Raw genomic sequence first — 14,152 nt, 5'->3', positions numbered from 1 at the left:
TATGCTTTCTTGCATACCTCAATCGTACTTCTAAATGAATAGACTTTAAATATGGAGTTCTACAAGGATGGCATGCTTTGAACCCAGAAGAGCGTAACATGTTTGTAACTGTAGAGGTGATTACTTCAATCCTAGTTTCCCTTACCAGTTTCTGTATGTCATGACGTGTTAAATGAGAACCTTCCTCTTGGCTCTCTCTGGAATTTTAGTGGGGCGTCCGGAACGAGGGAGGTAAGTAGTTGATCCTGTAAGCATAAACTTGGCAATTATGCTTTGAACAGTAGATTTCGGCACATTAAGTTGTGTAGCATTACAGGAAAGAGACACACGAGACTTGTATTTTACAATAATTCGGTTCTTTAAATCACTGGACAGTTGTTTCCTGTTCGCCATGATGACCAAGCAGATAATGACGGAGAAGGTGCTAAATTGCAGGAAGTACATTTTTTGCTGGCTAAATTCCAATAATTATGAACCCAGTGTCTAGTTCTGGAATGATATAATGTAGTTTATTTGCCAAACTAAACAAAATTTTTACGGGAATATCAGTTTTTTCACACGTTCTGAACTGTTCGAACACTTTCTGCTTCTTCTATTTTTGGTTATTTGTTTATAAACAGTTTATTTGTCGTTTAATTTACATAAAAAATATGTAGATGTGTGTAAGTATTGTATTTATAATATATTATACTTCTATTAGCCTACTCGTGATACATTTTACGTTATGAGCAAAAAACCACTCGGGACTCAGGGGTACGAACACTTTCTGTCGTAACTGTAGCTACGACCTACGCTCTATTTATATATAAGCACGTGGGTGTTGATTCAGGATTTTTATAAGTTGTGTACTCAACGACACGCATCTCTGAACCACCTGACTGTCGCTAGTTGTAATACCGAATATTACATTATCGAAACACGTGGCAAACTTTTCAATAATTAAGAGTAATAGTATTGAACCAAACGCTAATTTGAAATGAGGATTTTGATTTCACACGTTACAGAGAGTTAGCCTATTGTTTAATCTTGCGCTTAAACAGTAACAACAACCAGATATTTACGGTTGAAATTACCAAATTTGAAATAACCTTCTTTCGATGATTAAGGAAACTGGTTATTATTTATACACCTGGTTGAATTGTACTAATAAATAGTATAACAGTAAATTGTATTTACGTTATGTTACCAGTAATTAAGTGAAGTTTCGAAAATTATAAAAATATACATTTTGTTTTAAGTCTTAAAAGGTAATTAAGTCTCTTAAAAAGTTTATTTTTTTACTTGATTGAAATATTTAAATAATAGGATTTTTAGATTTTAGTTTCGTTTGAAGTTTTACTAATTAAATAAGCAAATATATTTATATTTTAAAAATCCTCAAAGTTCCTAAACAGTAATAATTATTATTATTGTTAATATTAAGTAGAATCCTAAACGCTTTAAAACATCTCATATATCGTTTGTTAAACGCACGTTATTTGGTTGTCCTAGTAACCACATACTTCAACGTACGTAAGCAATCATTTCGTCTCACGTGCAGGTTGTAGGTGTTAAGCGTCTGCCTCTTCGCTGTTTTACTCTCGTGGTATTCATCACCATAACGTATAGACGTTCGAACGAAGTTGTTTCTCGTCTATGATTAAGCGTAGATTGTTTGTTTAGACTCTAGAGGTTTCACTTATTTTTGGCCAATAGAAAACGATTGTAAAATATTACTTGACAAACTTCGATTCATTCAGATAAAAGCTAAGCGTATAACATTATTAAAACTCATCCATTTATGTTTCTACCTAACCATGTTTATTTCTCTATGTTTATCTGCCATTTTCTCTGTGTCATATTGATACATAACGTGTAGATGTTACACGATTATCAAAGCTGTCTTAAACACTGTGTTTGTTATATTGATACATAACGTGGAAATATTACGCGATTATCAAAGCTGTCTTAAACACTGTGTTTGTTATAATGGAAAGCAAGGAAGTGTTGGGTTTTTTTAGGTACAAGAACTAAAGGTCTACATCGGTGTTGTCTGTTAGTTGATTGATTTTGTTTTTATACATGAATGTATTACGAGTCACTACATAACTCAAACTTCAGTATGTGTGAATTCGTCATTAATATAGAAAGTAATTTGCAATTGCAAAATATAGGTATACGTAATAATACGTTTATTTCTGAAATTAATATAAAATCAGTTATTACAAAATATTTTTACATGTTTATATACTTCTCATTTTCTGGACACCACAAGCTACTCTAATATTTCGATGTAAGAAAGTGTGAAAAACGTTTTTCATTTTTGTCAGTCTACGGTGCAGATGGTACTAACGCCCTCTCACCTGAGGTTTTCACATGACGTCACTAACCTTTGAGGAAAGTAAATTGATATTAAGCTGAAAACGAGATACAAATAGCTTATTAATGGTATGATTAACGAATCTCATTTTGAACTATAATATTTTCTTAAGTTTAGTAATAGTAAAAAGACAAACTTGTTTGTATTTAAATTACTATGTCAATATTTACATTTTATGTTTCAAAATGACTACGTTCAACTGAACTGAAATGTTTATAAAGGTAATAAACGGTTTAGAATCGTTTCTTTAAGTATTTGAATGTTTATAAGCAGAAAATACGTTCCTCCTCTGGCTAGCTCAAGCATAACCTCAAAGATTTGTAAGCTGTGATTTCATAGTTAGCGCAAAGCTGCAAAAAGAAACCTGATTGCAAGTGATATAAGTTCGCAGACATGACACTGCGCCACCAGGGGATAGTGCGAATGCCAGACATAGTGCTGATAACCAGCCCTCCCTCAAGCTTTGTACTTTAAAACATTTAACATGTGACAATAATTATAACCATCACATACATGTTGTTTCTACTATAAACTTCGTCGTTTTTTAAAAATATATATAAACCATTCTTGGTAGTAGTTACTAAATACATAATTAGATGTTAAAACCATTGTTGTCAGTAGATACTAATACATAATGAAATGTTAAAACAATTGTTGTCAGCAGTTATTAAATACATAATGAAATGTTAAAACCATTATTGGTAATAATTACTAAATATAATATTAAATTAAATGTTAAAACCATTGTTGTCAGTAGTTACTAATAGATAATGAAATGTTAAAACCATTGTTGTCAGTAGTTACTAATACATAATGAAATGTCAGAACCATTGTGGTCAGTAGTTACTAATACATAATAAAATGTTAAAACCATGGCTGTCAGTAGTTACTAAATACATAATGAAATGTTAAAACCATTGTTCTCAGTAGTTATTAATACATAAAGAAATGTTAAAACAATTTTTGTCAGTAGTTACTAAATACAATATTAAATTAAATGTTAAAAGCATTGTTGTCAGTAGTTACTAATCCATAATGAAATGTTAATACCATTGTTGTCAGTAGTTACTAATACATAATGAAATGTTAAAACCATTGTTGTCAGTAATTACTAATACATAATGAAATGTTAAAACCATTGTTGTCAGTAGTTACTAATACATAATGAAATGTTAAAACCATTGTTGTCAGTAGTTACTAAATATATAATATAATGTTAAAACCATTGTTGTCAGTAGTTACTAATACATAATGAAATGTTAAAACCATTGTTGTCAGTAGTTACTAAATACATAATGAAATGTTAGAACCATTGTTGTCAGTAGTTACTAATACATAAAGAAATGTTAAAACTACTGTTGTCAGTAGCTACTAATACATAATGAAATGTTAAAACCACTGTTGTCAGTAGCTACTAATACATAATGAAATGTTAAAACAATTGTTGTCAGTAGTTACTAAATACATAATGAAATGTTAAAACCAATGTGGTCAGTAGTTACTAAATACATAATGAAATGTTAAAGCCATTGTTGTCAGTAGTTACTAAATACATAATGAAATCTTAGAACCATTGTTGTCAGTAGTTACTAAATACACAATGAAATGTTAAAACCATTGTTGTCAGTAGTTATTAAATACATAATGAAATGTTAAAACCATTGTTGTCAGTAGTTACTAATACATAATGAACTGTTAAAACCATTGTCGTCAGTAGTTACTAAATACATAATGAAATGTTAAAACCATTGTTGTCAGAAGTTATTAAATACATAATGAAATGTTAAAACAATTGTTGTCAGTAATTATTAAATACATAAAGAAATGTTAAAACCATTATTGGTAATAATTACTAAATATAATATTAAATTAAATGTTAAAACCAATGTGGTCAGAAGTCACTAATAGATAATGAAATGTTAAAACCATTGTTGTCAACAGTTACTAATACATAATGAAATGTTAAAACCATTGTTGTCAACAGTTACTAATACATAATGAAATGTTAAAACCATTGTTGTCAGAAGTTATTAAATACATAATGAAATGTTAAAAGAATTGTTGTCAGTAATTATTGAATACATAAAGAAATGTTAAAACCATTATTGGTAATAATTACTAAATATAATATTAAATTAAATGTTAAAACCATTGTTGTCAGTAGTTACTAATACATAATGAAATGTTAAAACCATTGTTGTCAGTAGTTATTAAATACATAATGAAATGTTAAAACCATTGTTGTCAGTAGTTACTAATACATAATGAAATGTTAAAACCATTGTTGTCAGTAGTTACTAAATACACAATGAAATGTCAGAACCATTGTTGTCAGTAGTTACTAATACATAATAAAATGTTAAAATCATGGCTGTCAGTAGTTTCTAAATACATAATAAAATGATAAAACCATTTTTATCAGTAGTTACTAAATACATAATGAAATGTTAAAACAATTTTTGTCACTAGTTACTAATACATAATGAAATGTTAAAACAATTTTTGTCAGTAGTTACTAAATACAATATTAAATTAAATGTTAAAAGCATTGTTGTCAGTAGTTACTAATACATAATGAAATGTTAAAACCATTGTTGTCAGTAGTTACTAAATACATAATGAAATCTTAGAACTATTGTTGTCAGTAGTTACTAATACATAATGAAATGTTAGAACCATTGTTGTCAGGAGTTACTAAATACATAATGAAATGTTAGAACCATTGTTGTCAGTAGTTACTAAATACATAATGAAATGTTAAAACCATTGTTGCCAGTATTTACTAATACATAATGAAATGTTAAAACCATTGTTGTCAGTAGTTACTAAATACATAATGAAATGTTAAAACCATTGTTGTCAGTAGTTACTAAATACATAACGAAATGTTAAAACCATTGTTGTCAGTAATTACTAATACATAATGAAATGTTAAAACCATTGTTGTCAGTAGTTACTAATACATAATGAAATGTTAAAACCATTGTTGTCAGTAGCTACTAATACATAATGAAATGTTAAAACCACTGTTGTCAGTAGCTACTAATACATAATGAAATGTTAAAACAATTGTTGTCAGTAGTTACTAAATACATAATGAAATGTTAAAACCAATGTGGTCAGTAGTTACTAAATACATAATGAAATGTTAAAGCCATTGTTGTCAGTAGTTACTAAATACATAATGAAATCTTAGAACCATTGTTGTCAGTAGTTACTAATACATAAAGAAATGTTAAAACTACTGTTGTCAGTAGCTACTAATACATAATGAAATGTTAAAACCACTGTTGTCAGTAGCTACTAATACATAATGAAATGTTAAAACAATTGTTGTCAGTAGTTACTAAATACATAATGAAATGTTAAAACCAATGTGGTCAGTAGTTACTAAATACATAATGAAATGTTAAAGCCATTGTTGTCAGTAGTTACTAAATACATAATGAAATCTTAGAACCATTGTTGTCAGTAGTTACTAAATACACAATGAAATGTTAAAACCATTGTTGTCAGTAGTTATTAAATACATAATGAAATGTTAAAACCATTGTTGTCAGTAGTTACTAATACATAATGAACTGTTAAAACCATTGTCGTCAGTAGTTACTAAATACATAATGAAATGTTAAAACCATTGTTGTCAGAAGTTATTAAATACATAATGAAATGTTAAAACAATTGTTGTCAGTAATTATTAAATACATAAAGAAATGTTAAAACCATTATTGGTAATAATTACTAAATATAATATTAAATTAAATGTTAAAACCAATGTGGTCAAAAGTCACTAATAGATAATGAAATGTTAAAACCATTGTTGTCAACAGTTACTAATACATAATGAAATGTTAAAACCATTGTTGTCAACAGTTACTAATACATAATGAAATGTTAAAACCATTGTTGTCAGAAGTTATTAAATACATAATGAAATGTTAAAAGAATTGTTGTCAGTAATTATTGAATACATAAAGAAATGTTAAAACCATTATTGGTAATAATTACTAAATATAATATTAAATTAAATGTTAAAACCATTGTTGTCAGTAGTTACTAATACATAATGAAATGTTAAAACCATTGTTGTCAGTAGTTATTAAATACATAATGAAATGTTAAAACCATTGTTGTCAGTAGTTACTAATACATAATGAAATGTTAAAACCATTGTTGTCAGTAGTTACTAAATACACAATGAAATGTCAGAACCATTGTTGTCAGTAGTTACTAATACATAATAAAATGTTAAAATCATGGCTGTCAGTAGTTTCTAAATACATAATAAAATGATAAAACCATTTTATCAGTAGTTACTAAATACATAATGAAATGTTAAAACAATTTTTGTCACTAGTTACTAATACATAATGAAATGTTAAAACAATTTTGTCAGTAGTTACTAAATACAATATTAAATTAAATGTTAAAAGCATTGTTGTCAGTAGTTACTAATACATAATGAAATGTTAAAACCATTGTTGTCAGTAGTTACTAAATACATAATGAAATCTTAGAACTATTGTTGTCAGTAGTTACTAATACATAATGAAATGTTAGAACCATTGTTGTCAGGAGTTACTAAATACATAATGAAATGTTAGAACCATTGTTGTCAGTAGTTACTAAATACATAATGAAATGTTAAAACCATTGTTGCCAGTATTTACTAATACATAATGAAATGTTAAAACCATTGTTGTCAGTAGTTACTAAATACATAATGAAATGTTAAAACCATTGTTGTCAGTAGTTACTAAATACATAACGAAATGTTAAAACCATTGTTGTCAGTAGTTACTAAATACATAATGAAATGTTAGAACTATTGTTGTCAGTAGTTACTAATACATAATGAAATGTTAAAACCATGGCTGTCAATAGTTTTTAAATACATAATAAAATGATAAAACCATTGTTATTAGTAGTTACTAAATACATAATGAAATGCTAAAACCATTGTTGGTAGTAGTTACTAAACACATAATGAAATGTTAAAACCAATGTGTTCAGTAGTTAACAATACATAATGAAATGTTAAAATCATTGTTGTCAGTAGTTACTAAATACATAATGAAATGTGAGAACCATTGATGTCAGTAGTTACTAATATATAATGAAGTGTTAAAACCGTTGTTGTCAGTAGTTACTAATACATAATGAACTGTTAAAACCATTCTAGTCAGTAGTTACTGAATACATAATGAAATGTTAAAACCAATGTTGTCAGTAGTTACTAATACATAATGAAATGTTAAAACCATTGTTGTCAGTAGTTATTAAATACATAATGAAATGTTAAAACCATTGTTGTCAGTAGTTAATAAATATAATATTAAATTAAATGTTAAAACCATTGTTGTCAGTAGTTACTAATAGATAATGAAATGTTAAAACCATTGTTGTCAGTAGTTACTAATACATAATGAACTGTTAAAACCATTCTCGTCAGTAGTTATTAAATACATAATGAAATGTTAAAACCATTGTTGTCAGTAGTTACTAATACATAATGAAATGTTAAAACCATTGTTGTCAGTAGTTACTAAATACACAATGAAATGTCAGAACCATTGTTGTCAGTAGTTACTAATACATAATAAAATGTTAAAATCATGGCTGTCAGTAGTTTCTAAATACATAATAAAATGATAAAACCATTTTTATCAGTAGTTACTAAATACATAATGAAATGTTAAAACAATTTTTGTCACTAGTTACTAATACATAATGAAATGTTAAAACAATTTTTGTCAGTAGTTACTAAATACAATATTAAATTAAATGTTAAAAGCATTGTTGTCAGTAGTTACTAATACATAATGAAATGTTAAAACCATTGTTGTCAGTAGTTACTAAATACATAATGAAATCTTAGAACTATTGTTGTCAGTAGTTACTAATACATAATGAAATGTTAGAACCATTGTTGTCAGGAGTTACTAAATACATAATGAAATGTTAGAACCATTGTTGTCAGTAGTTACTAAATACATAATGAAATGTTAAAACCATTGTTGTCAGTATTTACTAATACATAATGAAATGTTAAAACCATTGTTGTCAGTAGTTACTAAATACATAATGAAATGTTAAAACCATTGTTGTCAGTAGTTACTAAATACATAACGAAATGTTAAAACCATTGTTGTCAGTAGTTACTACATACATAATGAAATGTTAGAACTATTGTTGTCAGTAGTTACTAATACATAATGAAATGTTAAAACCATGGCTGTCAGTAGTTTTTAAATACATAATAAAATGATAAAATTATTGTTATTAGTAGTTACTAAATACATAATGAAATGCTAAAACCATTGTTGGTAGTAGTTACTAAACACATAATGAAATGTTAAAACCAATGTGTTCAGTAGTTAACAATACATAATGAAATGTTAAAATCATTGTTGTCGGTAGTTACTAAATACATAATGAAATGTGAGAACCATTGATGTCAGTAGTTACTAATATATAATGAAGTGTTAAAACCGTTGTTGTCAGTAGTTACTAATACATAATGAACTGTTAAAACCATTCTAGTCAGTAGTTACTGAATACATAATGAAATGTTAAAACCAATGTTGTCAGTAGTTACTAATACATAATGAAATGTTAAAACCATTGTTGTCAGTAGTTATTAAATACATAATGAAATGTTAAAACCATTGTTGTCAGTAGTTAATAAATATAATATTAAATTAAATGTTAAAACCATTGTTGTCAGTAGTTACTAATAGATAATGAAATGTTAAAACCATTGTTGTCAGTAGTTACTAATACATAATGAACTGTTAAAACCATTCTCGTCAGTAGTTACTAAATACATAATGAAATGTTAAAACCATTATTGTCAGTAGTTACTAATACATAATGAAATGTTAAAACCATTGTTGTCAGTTGTTACTAAATACATAATGAAATGTTAGAACCATTGTTGTCAGGAATTACTAAATACATAATGAAATGTTAAAACCATTGTTGTCAGTAGTTACTAAATACATAATGAAATGTTAAAACCATTGTTGTCAGTAGTTACTAAATATATTATTAAATTAAATGTTAAAACCATTGTTGTCAATAGTTACTAATAGATAATGAAATGTTAAAACCAATGTGGTCAGTAGTCACTAAATACATAATGAAATGTTAAAACCATTGTTGTCAGTAGTTACTAAATACATAATGAAATCTTAGAACTATTGTTGTCAGTAGTTACTAATACATGATGAAATGTTAAAACCATTGTTGTCAGTAGTTACTAAATACATAATGAAATGTTAAAACCAATGTGATCAGTAGTTGCTAAATACATGATGAAATGTTAAAACTATTGTTGTCAGTAGTTACTAATACATAATGAAATGTTAGAACCATTGTTGTCAGTAGTTACTAAATACATAATGAAATGTTAAAACCATTGTTGTCAGTAGTCACTAATACATAATGAAATGTTAAAACCATTGTTGTCAGTAGTTACTAAATACATAATGAAATGTTAAAATTATTGTTGTCAGTAGTTACTAAATTCATAATGAAATGTTAGAACCATTATTGTCAGTAGTTACTTATACATAATGAAATGTTAAAACCATGACTGTTAATAGTTTTTAAATACATAATAAAATGATAAAACCATTATTATTTGTAGTTACTAAATACATAGTGAAATGTTAAAACCATTGTTGTCAGTAGTTACTAAATACATAATGAAATGCTAAAACCTTTGTTGGTAGTAGTTACTAAACACATAATGAAATGTTTAAACCAATGTGGTCGGTAGTTACTAAATATATAATGAAATGTTAAAACCAATGTGATCAGTAGTTGCTAAATACATGATGAAATGTTAAAACCATTGTTGTCAGTAGTTACTAAATACATAATGAATTGCTAAAACCTTTGTTGGTAGTAGTTACTAAAAACATAATGAAATGTTTAAACCAATGTGGTCGGTAGTTACTAAATATATAATGAAATGTTAAAACCAATGTGATCAGTAGTTGCTAAATACATGATGAAATGTTAAAACTATTGTTGTCAGTAGTTACTAAATACATAATGAAATGTTAAAACCAATGTGATCAGTAGTTGCTAAATACATGATGAAATGTTAGAACCATTGTTGTCAGTAGTTACTAATACATAATGTAATGTTAAAACCATGGCTGTGAATACTTTCTAAATACATAATAAAATGATAAAACCATTGTTATTAGTAGTTACTAAATACATAATGAAATGTTAAAACCATTGTTGGTAGTAGTTATTAAATACATAATGAAATGTTAAAACCATTGTTGTCAGTAGTTACTAAATACGTAATGAAATGTTAAAACTATTGTTGTCAGTAGTTACTAAATTCATAATGAAATGTTAGAACCATTGTTGTCAGTAGTTTCTAATACATAATGAAATGTTAAAACCATGGCTGTTAATAATTTTTAAATACATAATAAAATGATAAAACCATTGTTATTAGTAGTTACTAAATACATAGTGAAATGTTAAAACCATTGTTGTCAGTAGTTACTAAATACATAATGAAATGCTAAAACCTTTGTTGGTAGTAGTTACTAAACACATAATGAAATGTTAAAACCAATGTCGTCGGTAGTTACTAAATATATAATGAAATGTTAAAACCAATGTGATCAGTAGTTGCTAAATACATGATGAAATGTTAAAACCATTGTTGTCAATAGTTACTAAATACATAATGAAATGTTAAAACCAATGTGATCAGTAGTTGCTAAATACATAATGAAATGTTAAAACCATTGTTGGTAGTAGTTACTAAATACAATATTAAATTAAATGTTAACACCAATGTGGTCAGTAGTTTGTTTGTTTAGAATTAAGCACAAAGCTACTCAATGGGCTATCTGTGCTCTGCCCACCACGGGTATCGAAACCCGGTTTTTAGTTTGTAAGTCCGCAGACATACCACTGTACCACTGGGGGGCGGTCAGTAGTTACTAAATACATAGTGATATGTTAAAACCATTGTTGTCAGTAGTTACTAATACATAATGAAATGTTAAAATCATTGTTGGCAGAAGTTAAATACGTAGTGAAATGTTAAAACCATTGTTGTCAGTAGTTATTAAATACATAATAAAATCATAAAACCATTGTTATTAGTAGTTACTAAATACATAATGAAATGTTAAAACCATTGTTGGTAGTAGTTACTAACCACATAATGAAATGTTAAAACCATTGTTGGTAGTAGTTACTAAATACAGAACGAAATGTTGAAACTCCTGTTTTCAGTAGTTAATAAATACATAATTAGTTAGATCTGTGGATTTACCGCTGTACTTGCGGGATACTACAAAAAAGTAAAGCCTGTAAAGAAATAATAAAACAGCATATATATATATATATGTGTGTGTATATATATATATAGGCTGAATTGGTTGTAACAATGGAACTCATATCAACGACAACATCTCAGGTTTTATACAGTCATGTGAGAAGTTAGCACACCCTATGAAAGCCTATGTATTTGTGTAAAATTTTCGGATATGTAGATATTTAATCTAAATTTCAACAGTACTGAGAGATTATAGGAATATAACTAAACAATTAAAACTGAAGAAAAGACTTTTCAAGATCTTTTGTAAATGTTTATTGTTTTTTTTTGTTTTTGGAATTTCGCACAAAGCTACTCGAGGGCTATCTGTGCTAGCCGTCCCTAATTTAGCAGTGTAAGACTAGAGGGAAGGTAGCTAGTCATCACCGCCCACCGCCAACTCTTGGGCTACTTTTTTACCAACGAATAGTGGGATTGACCGTAACATTATACGTCCCCACGGCTGGGAGGGCGAGCATGTTTAGCGCGACACGGACATAAACCCGCGACCCTCGGATTACGAGTCGCACGCCTTACGCGTTTGGCCATACCAGGCCTTTTGTAAATGTAATTCTACAAAAATGTATATTCTAACTGAGGAAAAGTTAGGACACCCCCACATTTATTTCCACTTAAAATGGCTCAACTCACACACTGGTGTATCACACCAGGTGCACATGATTAGAAGATCGTTACTCAGCATTTTGAATGAGGCTTGCCCTATTTAAACCTCAGACATTTAGTTTGGTGTGCTCCTGACTGTTGACGTGAAAGTGAGCACCATGGTCAGAGTAAAAAGAGCTGTCTGAGGCCTTCAGAAAGAAAATTGTACCAGCTTATGAGTCTGGTAAGGGATTTAAAAAAATCCCAAAGTATTTTAAAATCAGCCATTCCACTGTCTGGAAAATAGTCAACAAATGGAGGGCTTTCAAAACAACTGCCAACATGCCCAGGTCTGGTCGTCCAAGCAAATAAGTCACCCCGAGAGCAGACCGCAAGATACTAAAAGAAGTCTCCAAACACCCTAATATGTCATCACGGGATCTACAGCAGGCTCTGGCTACTGGTGATGTGAATAAGTACATGCCTCTACAATCAGAAAGAGACTGCACAAGTTTAACTTGCATGGGAGGTGTGCAAGGAGGAAACCTTTGCTCTCTAAGAGAAACATCAAGGCCAGACTAAAGTTTGCCAGAGAGATTGTAGACAAAACCAGGACTTTGGAATAATGTTCTTTGGACAGGTGAGTCCAAAATTGAATTATTTGGACACCAAAACAGAGGACATGTTTGGCGTAAACCAAATACAGCATTCCAGGAAAAAAACCTCATACCAACTGTGAAGCATGGAGGTGGAAGTGTCATGGTTTGGGGCTGCTTTGCTGCTGCAGGACTTGGACAGCTCACAATCATAGAATCCACCATGAATTCTACTATGTATCAGAGTGTGCTTGAAGATCATGTGAGACTATCTGTACGAAAATTAAAGCTGAAGCGGAACTGGACCCTGCAACACGATAATGACCCAAAACATACCAGTAAATCCAACAAGGACTGGTTGAAAACAATGAAATGGAGAGTCCTGGAATGGCCGAGTCAAAGCCCAGATCTTAATCTCATTGAGATGCTGTGGGGTGACTTGAAACAGGCTGTACATGCAAGAAACCCCTCAAACATCTCACAGCTGAAAGAATTCTGCATTGAGGAGTGGGGCAAACTTTCTTCAGACCGATGTCAGAGACTGGTAGATGGCTACAAGGAGTGTCTCATTGCAGTTATTTCAGCCAATGGGGTTAACACTAGCTATTAGGGGGTAAGGTGTCCTAATTTTTTCCTCAGTTAGAATATGCATTTTTGTAGAATTACATTTGCAAAGGATCTTGAAAAGTCTTTTCTTCAGTTTTAATTGTTTATTTATATTTCTATAATGTTTCAGTATTGTTAAAATTGAGATTAAATATCTATATATCCAAAAATGTTACAAAATTACACAGGCTTTTATAGGGTGTCCTAACTTTTTCACATGACTGTATATGTTCTTTATAGTTTTCTAACAATCATTTATCTACTTTTCTTTTATAATTTCTAGAGTAACGAACTCAGAGAGAACAAAAATATGAGATAAAAATAATAAAGAAATTTTCTTAAATGTAAGGACAATTAAAAACAATTTAAATGTTATTTTGATTCAAACAACAACGAGCTGACTCGAGTTTGTTTGTTGTTTTTTTTGTCAAAATTCACGTAATAAAGACCTTGATCACAATAAAACTGTTAAGATAACACCAACGTTTAAGGGCGCTGTTAGAAGAACTCGTGAACTGGACGAGACAATGAGCAATTAGTCATGGTCTGTTTGTAACAAAAAGTTTCGCGATTTTGCTTGCATCCGGGCTTTAGTACTATAATTTTCTTTCATCGTTTTATCTGACAATT

At 29.0% G+C, this 14,152-nt stretch overlaps 1 long non-coding RNA gene across 1 annotated transcript in view; it reads right to left on the bottom strand.

The window, feature by feature from the left end:
* Positions 1-1,454: 1,454 nt before the first annotated feature.
* LOC143257311 (uncharacterized) overlaps positions 1,455-14,152 on the bottom strand; it is a 48,059-nt gene continuing 35,361 nt past the window's right edge. Inside the window, exon 3 of the long non-coding RNA XR_013031781.1 lies at positions 1,455-2,369. This is a non-coding gene — a long non-coding RNA (uncharacterized LOC143257311). The remainder of the gene's footprint in view (positions 2,370-14,152) is intronic.

Source organism: Tachypleus tridentatus, chromosome 7, assembly GCF_004210375.1.
Source record: "Tachypleus tridentatus isolate NWPU-2018 chromosome 7, ASM421037v1, whole genome shotgun sequence".
In the NCBI taxonomy this organism is placed as follows: Eukaryota; Metazoa; Arthropoda; class Merostomata; order Xiphosura; family Limulidae; genus Tachypleus; species Tachypleus tridentatus.
This window is presented reverse-complemented; position numbering and strand designations above follow the sequence as displayed.